The sequence below is a fragment of the Thamnophis sirtalis genome, unplaced genomic scaffold (assembly GCF_051295495.1).
Source record: "Thamnophis sirtalis isolate CommonGarterSnake01/CBP01778 unplaced genomic scaffold, rThaSir2_p1.2 scaffold_3, whole genome shotgun sequence".
In the NCBI taxonomy this organism is placed as follows: Eukaryota; Metazoa; Chordata; class Lepidosauria; order Squamata; family Natricidae; genus Thamnophis; species Thamnophis sirtalis.
In genome coordinates this window covers 122,201,890-122,224,444 of record NW_028261383.1, presented here as the reverse complement: position 1 = coordinate 122,224,444, position 22,555 = coordinate 122,201,890, and the positions used below count along the sequence as shown (strand labels likewise).

The 22,555-nt window shown below is 44.9% G+C and overlaps 1 long non-coding RNA gene across 2 annotated transcripts; it reads left to right on the top strand.

Moving 5' to 3' along the window:
* The first annotated feature begins 179 nt into the window (after positions 1-179).
* Positions 180-16,355, top strand: LOC106543268 (uncharacterized). Of its 2 annotated transcripts, none has more exons than XR_001313118.2 (3): positions 180-512; positions 13,970-14,099; positions 15,841-16,355. It is a non-coding gene; the product is annotated as an uncharacterized LOC106543268 (long non-coding RNA). The 2 variants fall into 2 exon arrangements; XR_015695802.1 differs by lacking the exon at positions 180-512 and adding an exon at positions 2,711-2,824.
* Positions 16,356-22,555: the final 6,200 nt, after the last annotated feature.

Sequence of the window (22,555 nt, the reverse complement as noted above, 5' to 3'; positions counted from 1 at the left end):
CATTTTTTCCCCAAGGTATGAACCTAACATAATACAAACACTTCTCTTTCTGTATGTGCATACTGTACCTTCATTTTATTCCTATCCCATGAGTGAAATAGGTTTAAACCATTGTTAATACTTCCAGTATTAAAAGTTGGGGGGGGTGTTATTGTTTTTATCTTTTTATTGGTGGCTCTTAGGGCACCCCCTAGTAGTAACAGTTGCATTGGGGTTTAAAAAAAGAAACACTTGGTTTGGAATTATTTTGAGGTTGCATGATTTTTATTTACATCTTCTGAGTGCAGGGAATAGAAAAGATAATGTAAACACACACATCCAAGACACTTTCACTTCCTTTTTCCTGTTCACCCAAACTAACCCAGACTAAGGCTGGGGGTGCAGTTAGCTGATAAAATATAAGAGCTGCCAGGTGCATAAAATCTATTGTTTTGCTACCCATCTCACAGATGTAGCTGAGGGACTACTGATGGGTGGAATCAGGGTGTTGATACCATCTGTTCCAGGCCAAGGTAAACACCCCCCTCCCCAATGGGCCATGACAACCTTGCTTGCTGCCACTCTACTGCCTTAAAAAAGCTGGCCTCAACAGTACTATGCCAGTTGTCTATTAAAACTGCAATAGCAGTAGCTAAGTACTTTGCTAGAAATCCTCTAAATCCTGCTAAGTTAGGGCAGGGCTGGAATAGAATATTGAGCAATCTGGAAGTTGGCATTTGTTGCCTACAGAAAGAGAAATCTTAGTGAAAACATTGCTTGTTTCATTTGTAAAGTAAGTCTGCAAGAGTTAAGTTATGAATAAAGAGGGTTTAGGAGCAGAGGTGAGGGCAGAAGCTTAGATGAGTCAGAATTGTTCCTCCTCTAGCACTGTGATCAGTGGACATTTTTCTTGTGATCTGGTGATTCAGAGAGGGAAAACAGCAACGCCAGGGAACTCAAGCAATTGCTTTGCCTACCGCATGCTAACACATTCAAAATTGGGAACAGCACCATTCAGAAATAAGTCAAAGTAGACAATACGGATTGGCAACAGTATCAACAAATTTCATGCTAGCATATATTTTTGTTAACTGAAAGGGTAGATGACACTAACTCTGCAGGGAGGAACATCCCTTAATTGGGAATTTGGAGGAATATTTTTCAAGCAGAAAAGTAATAGTTGAAAATCTATCATAACCCTAATCCTGTGAACATGACTTTGCTGTTACTTTTTTGACAAGTTATGATCTAGACAGTATCTAATACTAATATTCACTCCTTCAGCAGAAATTTTATTTACGATACATACAGTATAAGCTGCATGATAAATTCAGTGTAAACTATGGGAACAATACAGATCTATCTTGGGAGAAATTTGTGTAGTGTCCTTTTTAATTTGGCCATATTTCCAAAACCCCACGACTAGCGCTGATTATATTGCCTAATTGGATCTAGAGAGCACTGGGTAGGGGAAGACTAAAATATTAGGAGAGGACTTGGCAACATTTCATCCTAAAATATGTTTCACACAGTCATGGTCCTCAGTAGAAGAGAATATCTGTAGCTCATGGTTCAACTGTGAAGTTTTTGGTGCTCTTTGAACTTTGTTGTGATTGCAGCCATTTTAACTCTCACCTAGGTAAAATAAGAACGCTCACTTGCACTGATAATATCTAGTTGGGTAATGAAACTTCTGCAAACAACCAAGTTCGGAGAGCACCAAGAATTTTGCCTATCCATTTGCTAAATAAAAAGATGATTTTTGACAAAGGAGCCTCTTGGTCTAGGTTAAAATAAGCTGATATGCAGGAAAGAAGCAGAAATTTGTTATACTCAGAAACCACAGTTAAATGAGTTCATTTAAGATGGAGACATAGGTAGATTCCTGCCAGTTTGCACCTCTTTGGGCGTACCGGTTCCAGAAATTTGCCATACTTTTGCATACCTGTTCCACGGAGGCATGGCCATGTTCCCATGCCGGTACGCTTCCCTGCCCTGCAGCCCATTTGCAAGGTGCTTCTCAAAGAGAAGGAAGCGAGGTTGGGGCTTCTTCAGAGGACCCGAGGCAAGAGCAGTGTTGAAGCCCTCTCTGAAGCAGCTGGAAAAAGTACGTGTGGGTCGGAGGGAGGGGGAGGAATTCAAACTTCATCCTCCTGGTGCTGTGCAGGGCTTTGGGCAAAGGCTGGAAGGAAGGACTCTGGCTCGCTTGTGCTCTCCCTCCCCAAGTGTAGTTTGATTGCAGGGGGACCCATGTTGTCTTTTCAAACCTGTAATCAGTGGGCTGGATTTTTACATAGCGGATCCTTCCGGGGTTGGGGAAAATGTGTGTGTTACAGCATTGCTCTTTGCCTGGCTTGCTGCCTTCTCCTGTAGTCTCCTCAATGCTCATTCATGGTCTCCCTCCCCAAGTGTAGAGACTTCCTCCCCAGGCCCCCATCCATTTCTTTCTTTCTTTCTTTCTTTCTTTCTTTCTTTCTTTCTTTCTTTCTTTCTCTCTCTCTCTCTCTCTCTCTCTCTCTCTCTCTCTCCCTCCCTCCCTCCCGCTCTCTCTCTCTCTCTCTCTCTCACACACACACACACACCTGGATAAAACTCTATAAAAATCCAGCCCAGCTTCACTAATTACAAGTTTGAAAAGGCAATGTGGCTCCGCCTGCAATCAAACTACACTTGGGGAGGGAGAGCACAAGCGAGCACTGAGGAGACCACAGGAGGAGGCAGGAAGCCAGGCAAAGCGCCATGTTGTAGCACACACACTTTCCCCAGCTCCTTTCTTTCAGAAGGCTCGGATTGGCTCTCCTCCGGCTTCTCTGCCTCTCCTCTCACCCCAGCCTGCTAGCAGGAGGTGAGTGTGTGGGCTTTATTGCATTCCAGGCATTTCCCACCCAGACAGCAGGCAGCATTTGCAATGGGAGAGGTGTTTGGAGAAGGCAGGGGGGGAATAGGGTGGATGGCAGCCATTGGAAAAGATATCCAATCCAACTTTGTGTGTGTGTGTGTGTGTTTGCTTGTTTGAGAGAGTGAGTGAAAGGGAAGGGGGTAGGAGAGATAATCCAATCCAACTTCTCTGTGTGTGTTTGTTTGAGAGAGGGGGAAGGGGGAGAGAGGGAGGAAGGAGGGGAAGGGAGAAGAAAAAAATAAGGAAACTTCTTTCGCAAAGGAGAAAAACAAATGCTGTCCTTTTAAATAGGAACTGAGCATGCCTGGCTGTGGAATTCTGGGAGTTGAAGTCCACAAGTCTTAATAACTTTAAATTGAAAAGATGCAAGAAAGAAAAAATTGGTTATATGGTTATATGTTATATGGTTTTATGTTTTTGAAGTTTTGGGGTTTGTGCAACATGAGCATTATGTTTCTAAAAGGGTTTGTATGATTCCCTGCTTGTGAATGGAGCCAAACTTTCTTTAGGATCATTATCTCATTATCTCTATCTGGCAGGCATGTGGAATGAGCCTCAGGCAGGTTTCTTTGTTAGCAGAAAGAAAGAAAAACAGCACAGCAATTTAGGGCTAGAAAATACTAAGAGATCATCTAGTCCAACCCCCTGCTGCAGCAGGAAACCTTACATTGTATGGATTAGTTTGGTGCCCCTAACAGAGAGGAAAATTGCCAGAAAGCAGAAATAGTTTATTAGGACAAGGCTGCCATGCAGAGGAAGGCAGAGATAGTCCTTGACTTATGACTATAATTGAGGCCAAAATTTTGGTTGCTAAGCAAGAGCGTTGTTAAGTGAGCTTCACCACATTTTACCCAATCCATGACATCTCCTGGTGAGTGAAATCAAGTTGGCCACTCCTACCCGGTCACATGACTGCCAAGCCATACCACAAAACAGTCCACACCTACAGAATAGGTTCTAAAAATTTTTGAAACCCACCACTGGATGGAGATATATATTCCAAAGAAGGGGAAGAATTGAGCTTTTAACATTTGCACTTCATAGATCTATGAAGACTTCAGGAGTAAATATAGATGGTTGAATTAGGGAGATGATGTAATAAAGGTTAGGAGGATTTTTATTGACCTACTACCCAAATCAATGAAAGGCTAGGGTTTCCTTGAATGTTGGATCAGCAGACTCATGAACAGAGGAAAAGCCTACTTTTATTTTTTTTATTGAAAACATTTCAAATCCAAAGTATAAGAAAGCCATAATTGGCTGGTTTGCAGTATATCCATTCCCAACTTTAAAAAACAAGCACATTTATTATGGGGCAAACTTTTGTCAGTTCATATAATTTAAAACTGAATAAGGAGTAAATGCACACTGAGTAAGGTGAAGGTTAAAATAGGGAAGTAAGGCAATTCGAGAACAATAAACTGGGATATCTAGACAATGTTAATTCTGTATTATGGTAATTCAGATCAAGCTGTTCGGGTCAATGTGAAATGATAATGCAATTGACCTTGATAAGTTCTATAGCAGCTATTTTGAGAACAATAAACCTCTTTCACTGAATTGAATGGTACAACCCTTGTGGAATTGAAATGGCCCATTTGTGCCCCCATGTCACATCCCGATCATTTGGCAAATCCTCTAGCTCCCCTCCCCCCCATGTAATAATGCTGACTTTCTCTATTTTTATGTAATTGAGTTGTTTGGTGTATTTGGTGGGGGGGAAGATGGAATATTTCCTGGTTTATTATTTTATACTTCCTTCTAATGTATAGTCAGTTAATGCACTGCTACTCCATATTGGAATTATTCTAATCTTGTATCATTCTATGCTTTCCCATCTCTTTCTTCTCTATTACTTCAGTTGGTCTCTGGCAAATATTTCTATTTGTTTTTCAGTCTCATTCATTCCCCCCAAATGTTGAAGTAATGAGAAAATTGAGAGCCAGTTTGGTTTAGTGATGAAGATGTTGGCCTAGAAACTGGGAGACAGTGAGTTATTGTCTCACCTTAGGCCTGAAAAACTGGCTGGGTGACTTTGGGCGAGTCACTCTCTCTCAGCCCAGCCTACCTCACAGGGTGGTTGTTGTTGGGAAAATAGGAGGAGGGAGGAGTATTAGCTGCATTCACCACCTTCAATTATATATTACAAGAAAGACCTGATAAAAAGTCTTGGGATTAAAAAAAACAAGTTGTGGAAATGTAATCCCTCAACTGCCTTAGTTGGAAGTTTTTAAGCCTCATCCACACATATGCTTCAGCCCAGTGCTGAGTTTTAAGTATTGACGGAGGGACAACGCACAGCCAGGGTTTCAAACAAGAAGAACTCTTTATTCGGTTGAAGGCGATTCAAGGGACGGGAAACTCCCGCCAAGGTATTTATATTCTAGTTTAACCAATCACAGGCCGGGGACGCGACAGCAACTGCTGACGTCAGTCCCTCGGCCAATCAACAATAACAGTGTGTCGGCAACACCCTCTGGAGCTCTCAGCCAATCAGAGAGCTCAGAGGATGTTACTGACAGTCAGAACAATTCAACAATATTTAACACCCCTTTCCCCCAGTTCTGCGCATGCCCGAAACAGAGCATGCGTAGTCCTTAAGATATGCTGGGCGGCGCCGGACCCGCCCAGATCTTCTCATTGCAGGAGAAGTCGTCGGCGGAGGAGGACCTCCTCGTGGTAGCTCCTCCCCGAAGGGAGTGTAGCTCCGAGGCACGCCCTTTCGGGAAGGCCCAGAAGGCGGGCTCAACTGCAACGGTAAGTGTAGCCGTGGGGGCGCGTCACTTGTCGTGGGGGGAATTCTCTGTGCGTCCTCGGCTTGAGTTGTTGGATTGGCGTCCCTTTGGGCGGCGCTTGGGTAAGCAGGGCCTGGTGTGGCGAAGGCCCCCGGTTGCGGACTGCCGGATTGAGGACGCTGTTGTTGAAACAGGAGGGGGCCTGGTGTGGCAAAGGCCCTTGGATGTGGTTTCTCGGATTGAGGGTTTTGTGCTTGGTGCAGGTTGAGGCCTGGAGTGGCGAAGGCTTCACATTGCAACCCCGGGGCTGCGGTGTTGTCCCTCAGGGGTTCGCGGCCACCAGCCTGCGACGGGAGACGCCTCCTCAATTGATCCAGGTGGCGTCTCCATTGGGTTCCATCTGCCAACTGGACCCTGAAAGAACATGGGCCAGTCAGGGCAACGATAGCACCCGGCACCCATTTTGGTTCCCCCGTAAACGACCGAGCCCACACTGGATCCCCTAGCTTAAAGGACCGGGGAGGGAGGACCCCCAGATTGCTCGGCTGATCCCCTGAATAGAGCGGGTGAAGCCTATCCAGGGGAGTCCGCAGGCGCCTGCCCATCAAGAGCTCCGCGGGGCTTTTGTTGGTAGTTGGGCAGGGGGTGGAATGTTGGCTTAGCAGGTAAGCCGCCACCCTCGCCTGCCAGTCGCCCCGGTCCATGCGGCTCAGTGCCTCCTTAGCTGAGCGGACCGCCCGTTCCGCCCGGCCATTGCTGGCCGGGTGGTACGGGGCTATGGGCGCATGCCGGATCCCTTGCTCGGCCAAGAACTCCTGGAAGGTGGTGGACGTGAACTGTGGCCCATTGTCCGAGACCACCACGTCCGGCAACCCGTGGGTTGCGAACATCCTTCGCAGGGCCCTGACCGTACTCTCGGCTGTGGTGGAGCCCATGAGGACTAGCTCCACCCATCGAGAGTAGGCGTCCACCACTACCAGGAAGTTTTGGCCGTGGAAGGGACCGGCGAAATCGATGTGGAGGCGAGACCATGGGCCTCTCGGAGCCTCCCACTCACGAGCAGGCCCGGCTGGGGGGTTGGGCCTGGATAATTGACAGGTCGTGCAGCGGCCCACATGGGCCGCTATTTCTGTGTCCAGCAAGGGCCACCAGACATAGCTACGGGCCAATGCCTTCATTCGTGCTATGCCCGGGTGGTCCTTGTGGAGCAGATCCAAAACCAGTGGCCGGAGTGCGGTGGGGATCAGCACCCGATCCCCCCAGATGAGACAACCCCCGTGGAGGGAGATCTCAGCCTGGCGATTTTTAAAGGGCTGGAAGCCCTCTGCCACTTTGTCTGCTGGCCATCCCCTTAGAACCCAGGAAGAGACCTGGGACAAGATCGGATCGGCCTTCGTGTGGGCTGCCACGTCCGCGGCAGAGAGTGGGAACCCGGAGGCGGCAATGGAAAGGACTGAGAGAGAGGGCACTGGGGCGGTGTCCGTCTCCGGGAGTGGGCAACGGCTGAGGGCATCTGCATGCCCTAGCTGTTTGCCTGGACGGTACAGCAACGTATACGAATACGCTGCGAGGAACTCCGTCCAGCGAGTCATGCGGGGGGATAAAATGGAGGGGGTCGGCTTGTCCCCCGCCAAAAGCCCAAGGAGTGGCTTATGGTCGGTGACAAGGGTAAAGTGCCGACCGTAGAGGTAATCGTGGAACCTCTTAATCCCGGACACTGCAGCCAGAGCCTCCTTGTCGATCTGGCTGTAATTGCGCTCCGCCGAGGAGAGTGTCCGAGAATAAAAGGCCACAGGGGCTTCTGAGCCATTAGGGAGGATATGGCTCAGGACAGCCCCTACTCCAAATGGGGAGGCGTCACACGCCAACGTCAGAGGCAACCCATCATGATATTGAATGAGGACTGCCGATGACGTCAGCGTCTCTTTGACAGCCGCGAACGCATGCGCTTCGCGGCTTCCCCAGCGCCAGGCCGCGGATCGGTCGAGCAACCGATGCAGCGGCTCGGCTAGTGACGCCTTGTGAGGAATAAAGGGGGCGTAAAAATTGAGCAGCCCTAGGAACGCCTGTAGCTCCGCCCTGGAGGTGGGAGCAGGGGCGTTCCTAATGGCGGCAATCTTAGAAGGTGTAGGGTGAATGCCTTGGGCATCTATTAAGAAGCCCAAGAATTCTACCCTAGGGACAGCAAATGAGCATTTGCTGCTCTTTAATTTTAATCCCGCGCCCCTGAAACGACAGAGGACCTTCCTTAATACTTCGATGAGTTCTGAGCGGCTTGTAGCAGCGATCAGAACGTCATCGAAATATGGCACTACCCCCGGAAGTCCATGGAGCAGGCGCTCCATGAGACTTTGGAAGATCCCCGGGGCCACGGATACGCCGAATTGCAGGCGGCGACAACGAAAAGCCCCACGATGAGTGACGATGGTCTGGGCAGCCGCCGCATCGTCATCCACCGGGAGCTGTTGATAGGCTTGCGCCATATCCAGTTTGGCAAATATGCAACCCTGCCCCAGGGAATGGAGCAGGTGTTGCACAACAGGGACTGGATAGGGGTTTGCCTGAAGGGCCAAGTTGATCGTCGACTTGTAGTCGGCGCAGATTCTCACCGAGCCATCCGGCTTGACCGGAAGAACTATGGGAGTCTCCCATGGAGCATGATCGACTGGCTCGATGACACCCTGCGCCAATAATTTGTCCAGTTCGGCGTCAACTTTGGCCCTTAAGGCAAAAGGCACCCTGCGGGCTTTCAGCCTAATAGGAGCAATCTGAGGATCTAAGCTAAGGGAGATGGGGGTTCCCTTATAACACCCTAGCTGTCCATCAAACACATCAGAGAACTCCTGCAGGACGTCCTCTATTGTCGCAGTTTTAACTTGGTGGACCCCCCCGATGGACAGTCCCAGTGTCTTAAACCAGTCAAGGCCAAGAAGAGCCGGTAAATTGTGTTTTACAATTATGATTGGCAGCTCTCCCTTGAAATTGCCATATCTAACAGGGATAGGAAAGGATCCCAGAACAGGGATCAACTTCCCTTGGTAGTCCCTTAAGAGTACCCGGGATGGGGCTAACTTATTTTGGGGAACTGTAGGGCAGAGGGTTGAGAACATGTCCCAAGATAATAACGATCGGGAGGAACCCGAGTCCACCTCCATCTGGCAAGGCTGACCTGCCAGGTGGACATTGGCCGTGATTTTGCGGTTGCCTGAGGAGGCCTGGTTGATGGAGGTTTCCACTTCCTGCGGCTCGGAAACAGTGTGGCAGTCATCTCCTCTGCGAGCTGGTCTCTGCTGGCGGCGCTGTTGCTGCTTGGTCCTCTCAGAAGTTTGGAAGAAGGCAGGGGCCGGCAAGGAGGCTCGGCACACTTGGGCGAGGTGCCCCTGCCTCTGACAGCGGCGGCAGATCGCATTCTTGAATTGGCACGTTTGGCGGTCGTGGCGGCCTCCGCAGCTAAGGCAAGGCACCCTGGCGTTTTGCGGTGCGGCTGTGGATTGAGCAGGTGGCTTCCGCCGTGGTTGTGCGCGGACTTGATCGATGTTGTCTGGCTCCCGGTCCTCACAAGGGATTATATCATCATAGTCAATGTCATGCACTTGTGAGGCCGGTGCCGGGTTAGTTGACAGCTGTAGCCGCTCCAGATCGGCGGTCGATTGCTCCGAGAGCTCAGCTGCTCTTGCGATCTCGACTGCTTGGAGCAGCGTAATGTCATGGTGGCGGAACATGCGGCTTCTTAAGTGTACATCCCGCACACCACACACAAACTGCTCGACTAGGTTTTCTTCTAAGTTCGAAAAATCGCACTGGGCCGCCACAGTGCGCAGGGCTTCCAAAAATTGACTGATCGTCTCCCCCGGCTTCTGTACCCGCCTTCTGAATGCGAAACTGCGGGCAATCTTGGATGGCGTTGGGGCATAGTGCCCCTTTAACTTGGCCATCAAGTTGTCCCAGCCCAATTTGTATGCGGGTCTGGGAGCAGCCATGGCTCTGGCTGAGGCAAACATTGAGGGTTCGCAGCATGATAAGAAAAAGCTGCACTTCTCCTCATCCGTTTGAGCCTGATTTTTAGTTGCGATTAGATATGTTTCAAAGCGCTCCATGAATCCTTCCCAGGATTCGCCGGCGGAGCCGAAAGGAGCGAAAGGCGGCAATGAATTCATACTGGCTCAACTGACTGTGAGGAGCGGATGGACTGAAGTCGTGACAGGAAAAATTTTCCTCAGCGTTCGGTGCTGGCGCGGACAGCGACTTACAGCAGCTAGCTGGAATAAACTCTCTGTCTTTAAACCTAGGCTTGCGTGGAATCGCCGAATCCCACCCTCGTCGCCAGTTTTAAGTATTGACGGAGGGACAACGCACAGCCAGGGTTTCAAACAAGAAGAACTCTTTATTCGGTTGAAGGCGATTCAAGGGACGGGAAACTCCCGCCAAGGTATTTATATTCTAGTTTAACCAATCACAGGCCGGGGACGCGACAGCAACTGCTGACGTCAGTCCCTCGGCCAATCAACAATAACAGTGTGTCGGCAACACCCTCTGGAGCTCTCAGCCAATCAGAGAGCTCAGAGGATGTTACTGACAGTCAGAACAATTCAACAATATTTAACACTGAGATGGTCTGCCTACCATTTGAGGATATATCATCACAACAGAGCCGCCATCTTGATGGCAGTTGGAGCTGGCTGAAGCTGGATCAAAGTGGTCTAGCAGGGAAACAGTGTTTCTAATCAATCAATCAATCAATCAATCAATCAATCAATCTTCATATGCCAACATCCAGATTTTTATGCAAATTGAATCTGAGAAAGATCAACATAAGCATAGTACACAAAATTGTTTGCTACAACATCCTACCTGTCAACGACTACTTCAGCTTTAACCTCAATAATACACGGGCAAACAATAGATACAAACTCAAGGTAAACTGCTCCAAACTCGACTGCAGAAAATACAACTTCAGCAACAGAGTGGCCGACGCCTGGAATGCTCTACCTGACTCCGTTGTTACATCCTCTAAACCCCACAGCTTCAACCTCAAACTGTCTACCGTGGACCTCACCCCATTCCCAAGGGGTTCGTAAGGGGTGTGTGCATAAGCGCACCAACATGCCTACCATCTCTGTCCTACTATCTCATTTTTTGTACTCATTTCCTTTGTTCATGTCCTTGTTTATACTTATACCTGTTATCTTGTACATGTTTGACAAACCAAATAAAAAAATAAATAAAGAATAAATACATAAAATAAACATGTCTCTCTCTGTCACCTTCCTTCCTACCTGCTTTCATGCCTTCTTTCATCTCACCTCTTTTCTCAATTATATCTCGGAAGTCTCCTTTTCAACTGCCTCGTCTGTGTCTTCCATCAATCAAAATCACCTCTGACTTGATTTCAATAATATTAATGCTTCTACATGACTCAACAGGAAACCAGTGTGATCAGAACCAGTTATTCTTTTTATAACAAAACTGAGCATTTCTGATTGATAACTGCATCCAGTTCCATATAACTTTCAACCAAGTGACAAATGATGTTGTAGGCAATATTATGCATTCTCTCCATTTAATCTATTTGCAGCATTTTGTGACTGGGAAAAATGCCATTCCAGATGAAATGCCTTTCTACTACCATTCTGAAACTGATTTCAATATAATCAACTCCATGGCAAAAACAAAAATATAATGCGTGAAAGCTCCAGTCTTGCCTCATAAATCTCCATATGACCATAGAAATGCCAGCCGTTCCCTCTTTCTCTGCCAGTCGAAAAATTTCCTCTAAGATTATTAACACCCACCAACACTGACAAGGCAAGTCACAAGAATATAAATTAATAGCAAACCATACTCCTTACTAGCACTGATGATGGTTTGCAACAGTGGCGAATATCTGTAGCTTAAGTATAGGTTGGTTCGTTCTCCAAGCTTGTGGGTTGGTTTCGAAACATTTTGTTACCAGGCTAGGTAACATCTTCAGCGGAGTTTAGGGGATGTCAGTGTCATTGTTCTTCTGTATATAAGGGATAAACTCTTATAATTTGGGCAAGAAAACAAGCAAGCTCAGAGAGCAGAAAGGACCGCTCTGTTTTCTCTAAGTCTGAAAAAGCATTGGGAACAGGCTGTCATTAAATTATCTTTCTGTTTTAATTCATGAATTGGCAAATGACTCTGCCCTCTGCTGCTTCTATTGTCAGTTCTGCAGCCATCTTTTCTTTTGGATCTTTGGCCTGCCACACTTTCTATTAGTCTGCTATGCATTTTCTATTGTGGGAAAATGGGAGGGAGTATTGTAAGGAGTTGCATACTATGTAGCCATAACAAAATTCTTTCTAGAAAGCCAAGGTCATCCTTTGTCTCTGCACCTCTGCACCTGATCAGAATTGGATGGGTGGAATTGCCAGCATGGCAGAGGGAGATTGGACCATGTGATGGACTTGTGGGCATGGGGGCAAGATCTTGAACTTTCAACTTGGTGGGGAAGACCAGGAAGCTTTCAGATTTGTGTTTTCCCAGATGCACCAACATGGCTCTCTTAATAAATTGGAACTTTAAGCAATACTTTGTCTTGGATTCTGATTTACTTTTGGATGCTATTTGGAACCCTGACATTAACCCGAATCTCCATTAAAATACTTCACGAGCTACCCCAAATTTTGGGGTGCTGTCCAGGGTCCTGAGCCCCAGCACTGACCCAAGCCTGGGTGGCATAAAGACCCAGGGAAGGTGGAGGGACATCTATTTTAATATTTTAATTTATATTTCAAAAATCTTTGTATATCATTAAATTGGAGTCATTAGCCAAAGAGAAGATAGTGAGTGGTGCAACAAACCCTCTTACATAATGCTTTGAAAATGTTGTCAAGGGAACCCTTACAACAAGGCATCTGCCAATGGATGGTGTGATACTAATTTGTGGAATTGTTCCTCATGGAACAAAGGCTCCTCAGGAACATCCTTGTTGAGGAGAAGCTGCAGTTCAAAGGCAGAGCTATGTCCTAGGTCTGTGATGGAGAACCTATGGCATGCATGCCAGAGGTGGCACACAGAGTCCTCTCTGTGGGCATGCGCACTATTGCCAGCTGCTCTTCTAATTTCCAGCTGGTCTTCGCGAGTGCTGGAGGACCAGAAAATGGCCCCCAAAATGGCCTGAAAAAACCAGCCAAAACTGCCAAAAAACAGGCATGCATGCACCGGTCAGCTGGTCTTTGGGTTTTCGGTGCTCTGGCACATGTACATGCACGTACATTTCAGTTTGGGCACTTGGCGCTGAAAAGGTTCTCCATCACTATCCTAGTTCTACTCCAGTTTGAAAAATATCAGGTAACTTTATGCCAATGACTCTGGAGTGGATTGATGCACTAATATTCTGAGTTGTTATTGGGCTCCCACTTCCTTAGGGTTAAGTCCTGCAGGAATCTGCCACCCACAGTTCCATTTCATGCAAATGTCAAATTCAAATTAAATGATTTCAAGGCAATAATAGACCCCAAAGGAACTAAGAAAAATAACCTTACTATCAATGCGCAATAAAGCCATGATATATGGCAGGTGGAGCAAGAGAACTAGTCCTGTATAGCAGTTAAGACATTAAGGCAAGAGACCAGGAGACTGTGAGATCTTAGGCACAAAGCCATCTGGGTGACCTTTGGCCAGTTTCTTTCTCTTTCTCAGCTCTAGGAAGCAGACAAAGGCAAACCATTTCCCCTACCTTTGTTTATAGTCCTCGTGATAATCATTGAAAGCAGAACAACGATTTCTTCATAAAATCTGGTTGTTTTGTTTGGTGAGAATAATGCAGAGTTCATGACTGTACCAGGCTGTTCTGACCTTCATTCCACTCAGTCTATAGACTGACTTGACTTTCATTCCTTCTCCTGGAAATTTTCCAGTAAGTCCGGAGACATAGGCTCCATCAATTAATGTACAAATGTAATTGTTCTCACTACAGAGTTGAAATACTCTATATGAATATGATTCAGTTTTGTTTAAAGTTTAAGTTTTGATATTGTGCCATATATCTGTAATTAGTTATGACAATGGCTGCTGTGGAGATAATAATAAGTCACAATCACATGGGTCCAAAACTATGGGACATTTTGATTTTCATGTTAGGTACCTGTATTTTTATGAAAGATCATTTGCTATTTTTATTGTAGATAAAGTATGGGATGTTGAATTCTGTTTGGGTTCACCTATACAAAGGTGTGTGCTTTTGTTTTAACAAACCCTAATGGTTGTATTCTCGTACAATGCCATGAACTGCAATTGGCAAATCACAGTGGGTAGTTCCAGGAATCATGCTAAATCAAAACCAAAGAAATAACGTGGTGGTGATCCTGATTTTTTCTCTCTATTTTATCAGTGGTACCATCAATCAGCAGTGTTCATAAGAAACCTAAAGTGTTGTGAAAATGACAACAGGCAGAAATTACCATGTTTTTTGGACTATAAAACACACCGGTGTATCGGTTACGCCAAGATTTCTCTAAGAGGTAAGTAAGAAAAAAAAGGTTTTGTCCTCCACAGGCCCCAGGAGCACTCTGCAGGCTTCAGCAGGGCTAGGGGAAGGCAAAAACACTCCCGTTTTTGTAAAAAATAGGTGGAAAATGGGCTGTTTTTTGCAAAAGCAGAGGTGTTTTTGCTTTCCCCCAGCCCCACTGAAGCCTGCAAGTGCTCCTAGGGGCTGGGGGGGGGGGGGAGAGGCAAAAACGCTTTCATCTTCATCACTCTCTAGGCTGTGATGAGTTCTCAGATGCCTTGTGGTCAGCTGAGTATATTATCATGCCTTTCTGTAGCTGCTGGTGAAGTCTTTATTATGTAAAGTGGGCTAGCCTGGCTAGTCTTAATGGCCCATTAACTGGGGATGAGCAGAAAGCTACAGGCAACTATTCTGTCTTTTGAAACATGTTTCTTTCTTTTCACATCCAGAGAAATATTCTGCCTTTTCAATATTTCCTAGGATATTTCATTTTTCTGGGAGAGGGCTGGATGATAACTTCCCACACATCTAAAGCAGCATTTCTTTAAAGTGTGTTTCCAACAAAAACCTTTCAGGCCTCCTCAAAATCAAAATTATATCCCAGCCTATATTGAAAAATAATACCACATTAAAATCCCACTCAACAATCATGAGAAGTGTCAGCAGCACCAGTGAATGTACCCGTTTTAATTTTTAATACAGTAAATATCAATAAGCATAACACATACAACAAAAGCTATTCTGGCATCCTCTACATGGAGAGTAACCTTTTTTTTAAAAAAGGAATTTTAGGGTAAGCTGTCTTGCAGGGATATTACTAAGTCCCAACAGCAAATTGGGGTAGGGGGTAGGGTCAAGAAGCCTTGGAAAGCATAATTTGATAGCAGGGGTACCATGCATAATTGCACATATTGTGCATCTTAGTTTATACCGAGAGTTTATATTAGTTTATAATATAAGCCAATTTGGCCTAGTGGCCAGGATAGGAGATTGGGAGTTCTAGTTTGATTTAGGGATGAAAGCCGGCTGGGTGACTTTAATCACTCACTCTCTCTCAGTCCAACTCACAGAATTGTTGTGAGGAAAAATAAACAGACAAAGAAGTATTAAATGTTTGCTGCCTTGAGTTATTTATAAAAAATAAAAGATGGGAAATAAATAAATTTTTAATAAGTAGATAAATACACACACACACACACACACACACACACACTCAACAAAAACCCTCCCAAACCATCTCTTGTCATGCTAGCATTGTGGTCCTGATGGAACCTGGAGTAGTAAGAGTAATATGGTGTTTTTTATGAGCAAAGTATTTGGGGTAGAGAAAATGGTGAGATAAGGACCGGCAAATACCAGGCTGAAGACAACGTGATCGCAACATGTCATTGAGATTTCCCTACCAAATATATTTCCAGACACCTTTTGTTAGAAAGGCCTGTCCCTTTGAAACCTAACCTATTTTTCATCTAACCACGGCAGATGGCACTGTTTCACATTGTTACCTCAATACCTTCTCACACTGTGCAATTGTACATGAAAATCAATTTCAGGAGAGAGGTGGGCTTCTTTGAGCAGAAGGCTTGGTTGTGATTAAGATACAAGATGGAAGAGAATCATTTGAAATGTAATAAGCTTTTCTAATATTCTGGGTTTATTTAAAACTTAAATAAAACTAGGGAAAATACAAAACCTAATTTTCTGCCAATTTTGAATGTGAACTTTTTCTTGGTTGTTGTGTGTGTTGCTTATAGCTGTAGGAAGTCAGCATCCCGCCCCTCTGCTAGAAGAATGAAATATTCTAGGAAATATTAAAAAGGCAGAATACCTCCCTGGATGAGAAAAGAAGAAACATGCTCTTGGAAAGCAGCTCCCACCTTTGTTAATGGCCCTCAAAAGACTGGTGCCAGCCTATCTACAAGACAAAAGACTGGGCCATCTTATCTACAAGAGACCTTCATCTCCAGGGTGATAGGATTAGCCCTCACTCAAGATCCAAACCAGGACAAAGCCATTAAGCCATAATAGGAATTGCCCAAAGCCCCTTCATTACATCACCCAGCAAGACTCAATCAAGCCTGGGACTCAAGACAACCTACAAGTTACCCCTGCATGGCCCCATGGGAGTCTGACAACCAATCAGAATACATTTCTTACACAGGAACAAGGCGAGGCCCAAGAGAGGGTATAAATCTCCCCCTCCCTCCCCCCTCCCTCTCTCCCTGTCTCTCCCCCATGTGCTTGATTGCCCAGGACCTCAAACCATGTGGTCCTGTCCACCATTAAACTATCTTTCAAATCAGCCTCCATGTTTCCAGTGTCTTTTTCCCCCCCACTTGGAATTGAATCCAGAAGGACATTTCTTCCAACAATGGTTATGAGGATTTATATTGACCTACTATCCAAATCAATGAAAGGATAGGGTTTCTTGAATGTTGGATCAGCAGACTCAGGAAAAGCCTACTTTCATTGTTTTGAAATTGGAACTGAACCCAGATGGCCATTTCTTCCAACATAGCATTAGAAATAGCAATAGCATATAAGCTTATATGCTACCTTACAGTGCTTTACAAGACTCTCTGGGTGGTTTACAATGAAGAAGCATCATTTGCATATTGCCTCCAACAATCTGAGTCTGCATTTTACCAATCTTGGAAGGATGGAAGGCTGAGTCAACTTTGAGCCCCATCAGGATTGAACTCCAGACTGTGGGCAGAGTTAGCCTGCAATACTGCACTTGCAAAACAATGTGCCACCAGGGCATATAGCAGTAGCCTTATATACCACTTCATAGTGTTTTACAGCCAGTGGTGGGTTTCAAATTTTTTTAGAACCTCTTCTGTTGGTGTGTCCTGCTTTGTGGGAGTGGCTTGCCAGCCATGTGACCAGGTTGGAGTGGCTTGCCACCCATGTGACTGAGTGGGTGGGGTCAACTTGTAAAATGTGGTGAAACTCACTTGACAACGCTCTTGCTTAGCAACCGAAATGTTGGCTCAGGAACTCTGGCATTGAAGTGTGCAAGCTGTCAAGTTACAAGACCCTTGCACCCCCAACCCTTTAGAAAAAAAAACCCAGGGGTGTTCAAACTTGACAACTTTAAGACTTGTGGACTTCAACTCCCAGAATTCCTCCTCTCGCTCTTCATCTTGATGATGTGCGGATAGGCGGGGGGAGGGAGCTGGAACTGGTTCTAAATGGCACTATAGATTTGTGGAACCTCTTCTATAGAAGAGGTGAGAACTGGCAGGAACCCACCCCTACAGCCCTTTTCTAAGCAGTTTTACAAAGTCAGCATATTGCCCCCAACAATCTGAGTTCATTTTACCCACTTCGGAAGGATGGAAGGCTGAGTCAACCTTGAGCCTAGTGTGATTCGAACTGCCAAATTGCTGCTGTTATAGTTATCAGGAAGAAGAGTGGCTTTGCTGTTGAAGGAACCTGCACCTGGACTTTGTCCTCTTCACTGTACTGAAAAAGCCTGTCCATGGAGGAACAGCACAGAGACCTGTTCATATGGAAACCTGTGGGCAAACTACAGCTTTGCTGTAAGGTTTTTCCCCACTACAACCCTTGTGCCCTTTTCTTCCCTAACCCTTTGAAGAACATCCCTCCTGAGATCAGGATAGCCCCAAATCCTCCTGATTTTTGGAAAAGAGGCCCGGGATGCTTTGTGCCCATGCCGATGAAATGGGGTGTATGAATTTGAGTGGGATGGGATGGATAGTTTCCTGGGTATGTTGTTTCATATTGCTGCCATTATTGTTCATTTTTTGTTTAGTTGTTTAATGTGGGGCAGCTTTAGAGAAGACCCATCTCCAAGGCACCATCAAATGACATTACATTATCACTAGGATCTGGAGCATGTTAGTCTGGTTGCCACATCATCTTATAGGCAGAAGTTGAAGAAAGTCAGTCTTAAAGATACTTGGGCCTTGAACCATGAACTGGTTTGTATGTTTATAATGGTGGTGAGCTGCTGACTTGCTTTTCCTGCTATATTGTGACTCCTTTATTCAAGTAGCTTTTGTTATCTATTGAATATATATATATTTCAGTGGTGGGATTCAATTTTTTTTACTACCAGTTCTGTGGGCGTGGCTTGGTGGGTGTGGTGTGGCTTGGTGGGCGTGGCTTGGTGGGCGTGGCTTGGTGGGCATGGCAGGGAAAGGATACTGTAAAATCCCCATTCCCTCCAGATCAACTGGGACTCGGGAGGCAGAGAATAGAAGGGGGTGGGGCCAGTCAGAGGTGGTATTTACCAGTTCTCTGAACTACTCAAAATTTCCACTACCAGTTCTCCAGAACTGGTCAGAACCTGCTGAATACCACCTAAGATCTAGTTGTGTTAAACCCTGCTAAAGTGAAACTAACCTTTCGAATACCCTAACTGTTAAGTTCAACTGTTTTGGAGGGAAACTTAGAACATTCATGTTTGCAGAATTTTGAACCAAAAATCCAAAGACGAGTTTCGGAGTGAAAGAATAAAGTTTCTTTTATTCAAAGAATATTAGAGCTAATTTGAAAACGGTTTGCAAAGCGTGGTGGGTCTCACCCTGACTTCACCTGAGTCACAAAGGAGAGCCACACCAAATTCGAAAGTGAAACAGTAGTTATAGCCTCCCTAACTCCTCCTACTCCTCGTCAGCTAGCCTGGCGAGGGTGGTTACAGACCAATCAGAGACAATGATTACCCTATCTTTTACCTTATTTGGGAATACAATTTTAACCAATTAGCCCTCGGCATCCCTCTGGCCAATCAAGCAATCACATTTTTCCCGCTCAATTCATAGCCACTCCTCTTACAGTTCATTGTTCTCCTCTCTCCAATCAAGTATTTACATATTCCTTCTCTCCGCCATTACCACGTGGTATAGCTCCCCCTAGGGGACTATTTCAGTAAAATATAAACACTTTATATTATTTTATTACTCCAATTCCCCCATTTCTTATTTGGTGATTTGTTTAATATTTTCTTTTATTTCTTTCAATCTTTCTTTCTCAGTTTCAGTATTTTTCATAGGGTGTAGAGTGTCCATACTTTCCAACAGGTGTATTTGGTTACCAATCTCTTTTAGTACCATCATTGTTTTCTCTGTTTGTTGGGCCTGCATAATACTTTTCACAGTTGTGATTACTAAGTTTCTTATTACCGGGATTAGACATGGCAACAACATTAATCCAATAAAAATTACACCAACCATAAATAAGGCTTGCTTCCAGTTTCTGAAAATGTCCCCTAGGAACCCTCCTTCATCTAACAGGCCGGTCCAGGTCTGCACAGGAACATGAGCTGTCTGTATCATTTTATGGGTGATTTTCTCTATTACTATTCCAGAATCATCAATTTGTATACAACAATTGCTAAGATTAAACTTTCCGCAAACCCCTCCTTCTGCAGCGAGCAAATAGTCTAAGGCTAAGCGATTCTGCATAATATATGTTCTTGATAATACACTTTCCTTTGCAAGTTTTGTTAACGCCTTTGCAGTTTCATTTGTAATTACTTCTAATACTGCTTGTAACCTAATAATTCTGTTAATCATATATATTGGCGTTCTATATCCCCACGACCCATCTTGTGCCCACGTTGCAGGATCATAATATGCAATAATTCTCTCAGGGGGCCACTCATCATCCCTCCAGTTACCTATTTTTATCCCTTTAGAGAGATCCACTGAACGTCTACGTCGTGCGAGAACATCATATACAGGGATTCCCAATCTTTGTCTCTTTTCAATAGGAATTAGGAAAAATGAAGGTTGAATGGCCCCCAGAACACATGACCCATACCAACCTGCAGGTAACATATTATATGCAAAGTTACCGCATATCCAATACAATCCATCAGGTGAATTCCATGCAACAGTATCATTTTCTGAATCCCAGATTCCTTGTAATTGAGTTACATTCAGTAACGAGTTCTCAGGTTTACTCATATTAATTTGTGAACTCCAAATATTATTCTCCCATTCATTAGTACATTTCAAAAAGCCCATGGGTTTATTCCGATTAGTTTGGTTATTCTTATTTCTAGTATAACATATATGACCTACTATATGGGATGTAACCTGCCAGGTTTCATTGAAATTATTTTTAAAAGTGAAGTTTCTTTGGTATAGTGCTATTTCAGTATAATTTGCCTCTTGCACATGCCATGGCCACCTATCTCCCATTGTAGTCCCTCCACACACAAAGCAATTCTTTAGCATAAGTTCTTTAGCTACTTCCTGAGCCAAATTTACAAGCATGTTCTTTGCCCTCGGAGGCGTGGGTAGGTCGTTAAGTTTTCCAATCTCTTCTTCATAACTCCAGAAGAACTTTACAGGCTGATTTGTTAGCTTAGTCAACTCGGTTTTTATGACAATCCAACCGTAAGGGTCTTTTCCTATTCCATCCACCCCAAGTCCCAACGTGAAATATCTAATGGTAGGATGTTTATCATCTTTAGTATAATAGTGATTGACTTCTGTTAAATTAAGTCGAAGACACAGAGGTGTACAAGAACCTGACAGACAGTCTGTAGTTACCGAGGGTTGAAATAAGGTTATACCAGGGGGTCCCTTAGCAGTTTGATGATTTATAGGGGCATACCAATAGGTAGTTCCACCGTAACCACCATATGTGGATCCTGAAGATGGCTCCTGCCACAGGTACCTGCGATTGACAATATATTGTTGTTCCCAAGAATGCGACCCACAAGTAACCCCTCCCCAGGACTTCTGCCCTTGTCCTTTCTCAATAGCTGCACAAACATCAAAGCAAATATCAATTGTGGTTCCTTTAGTGGTATTGGATCCCACCAGGGAATTTTCTCCCTTTTTGTACTGTGCTACCTTATCTGCAGATCCACCTCCCTTATATCCTACAATAGTAACAGTACTCTTGATAGGTCCTACAGCTTTAGGCTCATAGCACTGTATTCCATTTGGAGTGTGGCACTGGTTGTATTGAGTATTATTATATACACATGTTGGTAATATGGTCTCATTACATTCTGGCTTCATAGTATAATATATTAAGGTCATAGAAATCCTTGTACCTTGTTTAGTCTTTTGTAGACAGGCCCTACAGGTGTCATCCTTCAATTCTCTTCTTGTCCTAACTAATCTTAATGCTCTTTTCTCGAGATGGCTAAAACCGTCGCTTCCCCACTCTTGCCACTCTTGCTGTTGTTCCAAAAAGGACAGGAACCATTCGCTAAAAGGAGGATATCCTATACTCGCTCTGGAGGTTACTTCTGCCATTATAAATTTTTCAGTCCTTTCTGATTGATACTGGGTGCACTGATACCATCCTATTGTTTGTTCAGTCACCTTGATGGTTATTCGTGACCGACACCTATTCTTTCCAGAATATGACATACCTCTCACATACCGGGGAGCTTTCTTATTCGCAGGCCAGACTTTCCACGTCATGAAACATGGTGCCTCTGTATCCTGTAACCAACATGTCAAAGTTATCCAAGTACTAGCTTTCCCATGTATATGGTGAGGGTAAATACATATTCCTTCGGGATTGCACCTTGGTCCATCAGAATATGGAACAATTGATCTTTTTGAGCGATTGTGCGGGAAAGGGATTCCATAGACTTCCTCTACCATCCCTTTCCTGCCTCTATTTTCATGCGTACATACCCCCCATACGATTAAAAGTAAAATTCCCATCACTATTATCATCCCTATAAAATGCCATAGAAAATATTTGCAAAACATAGGTGGAACCCAATAATTCCAGAACCCTTCTACTTGTCCTGGTAATGATCCTCTGATGAAAGGGCATCGTGGTTGCTTTACCCTTTGAACGTAAGGGCGGCCAATAACTTGCGCAGGTTGGATCTTCATTTCCTAACAGGTGTGATAGTTATCAGAGAAGGGATTACTCAGTGCCCCTTGTACCGTTGGAGTAATTGACCCAAGTATCGTTCAATTAGTATGATGTCGCACGGCACAAGGACAGGAACAAAACCAGCGCATTGGTCACAAATTAGGAACCCACAAATAACCTTTCTTTTAGGAAAGTTGTTGCCTTTTCAACACCAACTTCAATGGCTCCTTTTGAAACGCCCTCCAGGTTCCTGGTTCTTCCAAATTGGCTCTCTTTGCTCTGGTGTAGTGGGTCCAGCCTTTTTCTCCAGTCCGGATTGCAGTGTCCGTGGTCAGCAACACCAGGAATGGTCCATCCCACTTTGGCTTTAGGGAGTCGTCCTTCCAAGTTTTTATCCACACCTGGTCTCCCACTTCAATGGAGTGTACTTTGAAGCTCAATGGAGGAGTCTGAATCAAATATCCAGCTTTTCTGAAAAATTCAAAAGTCTGGGACAGTGTTTGCAAGTATTGGATCAACCCTTTGTCTTTACTAGGTAAATCTCCCATTCGTATCCCAACATCTCTTAATGGCATCCCAAATAACATTTCGTAAGGTGAGATTCCCACATCCCTCCTGGGTTGTGTTCTTATTCTAAATAAAGCT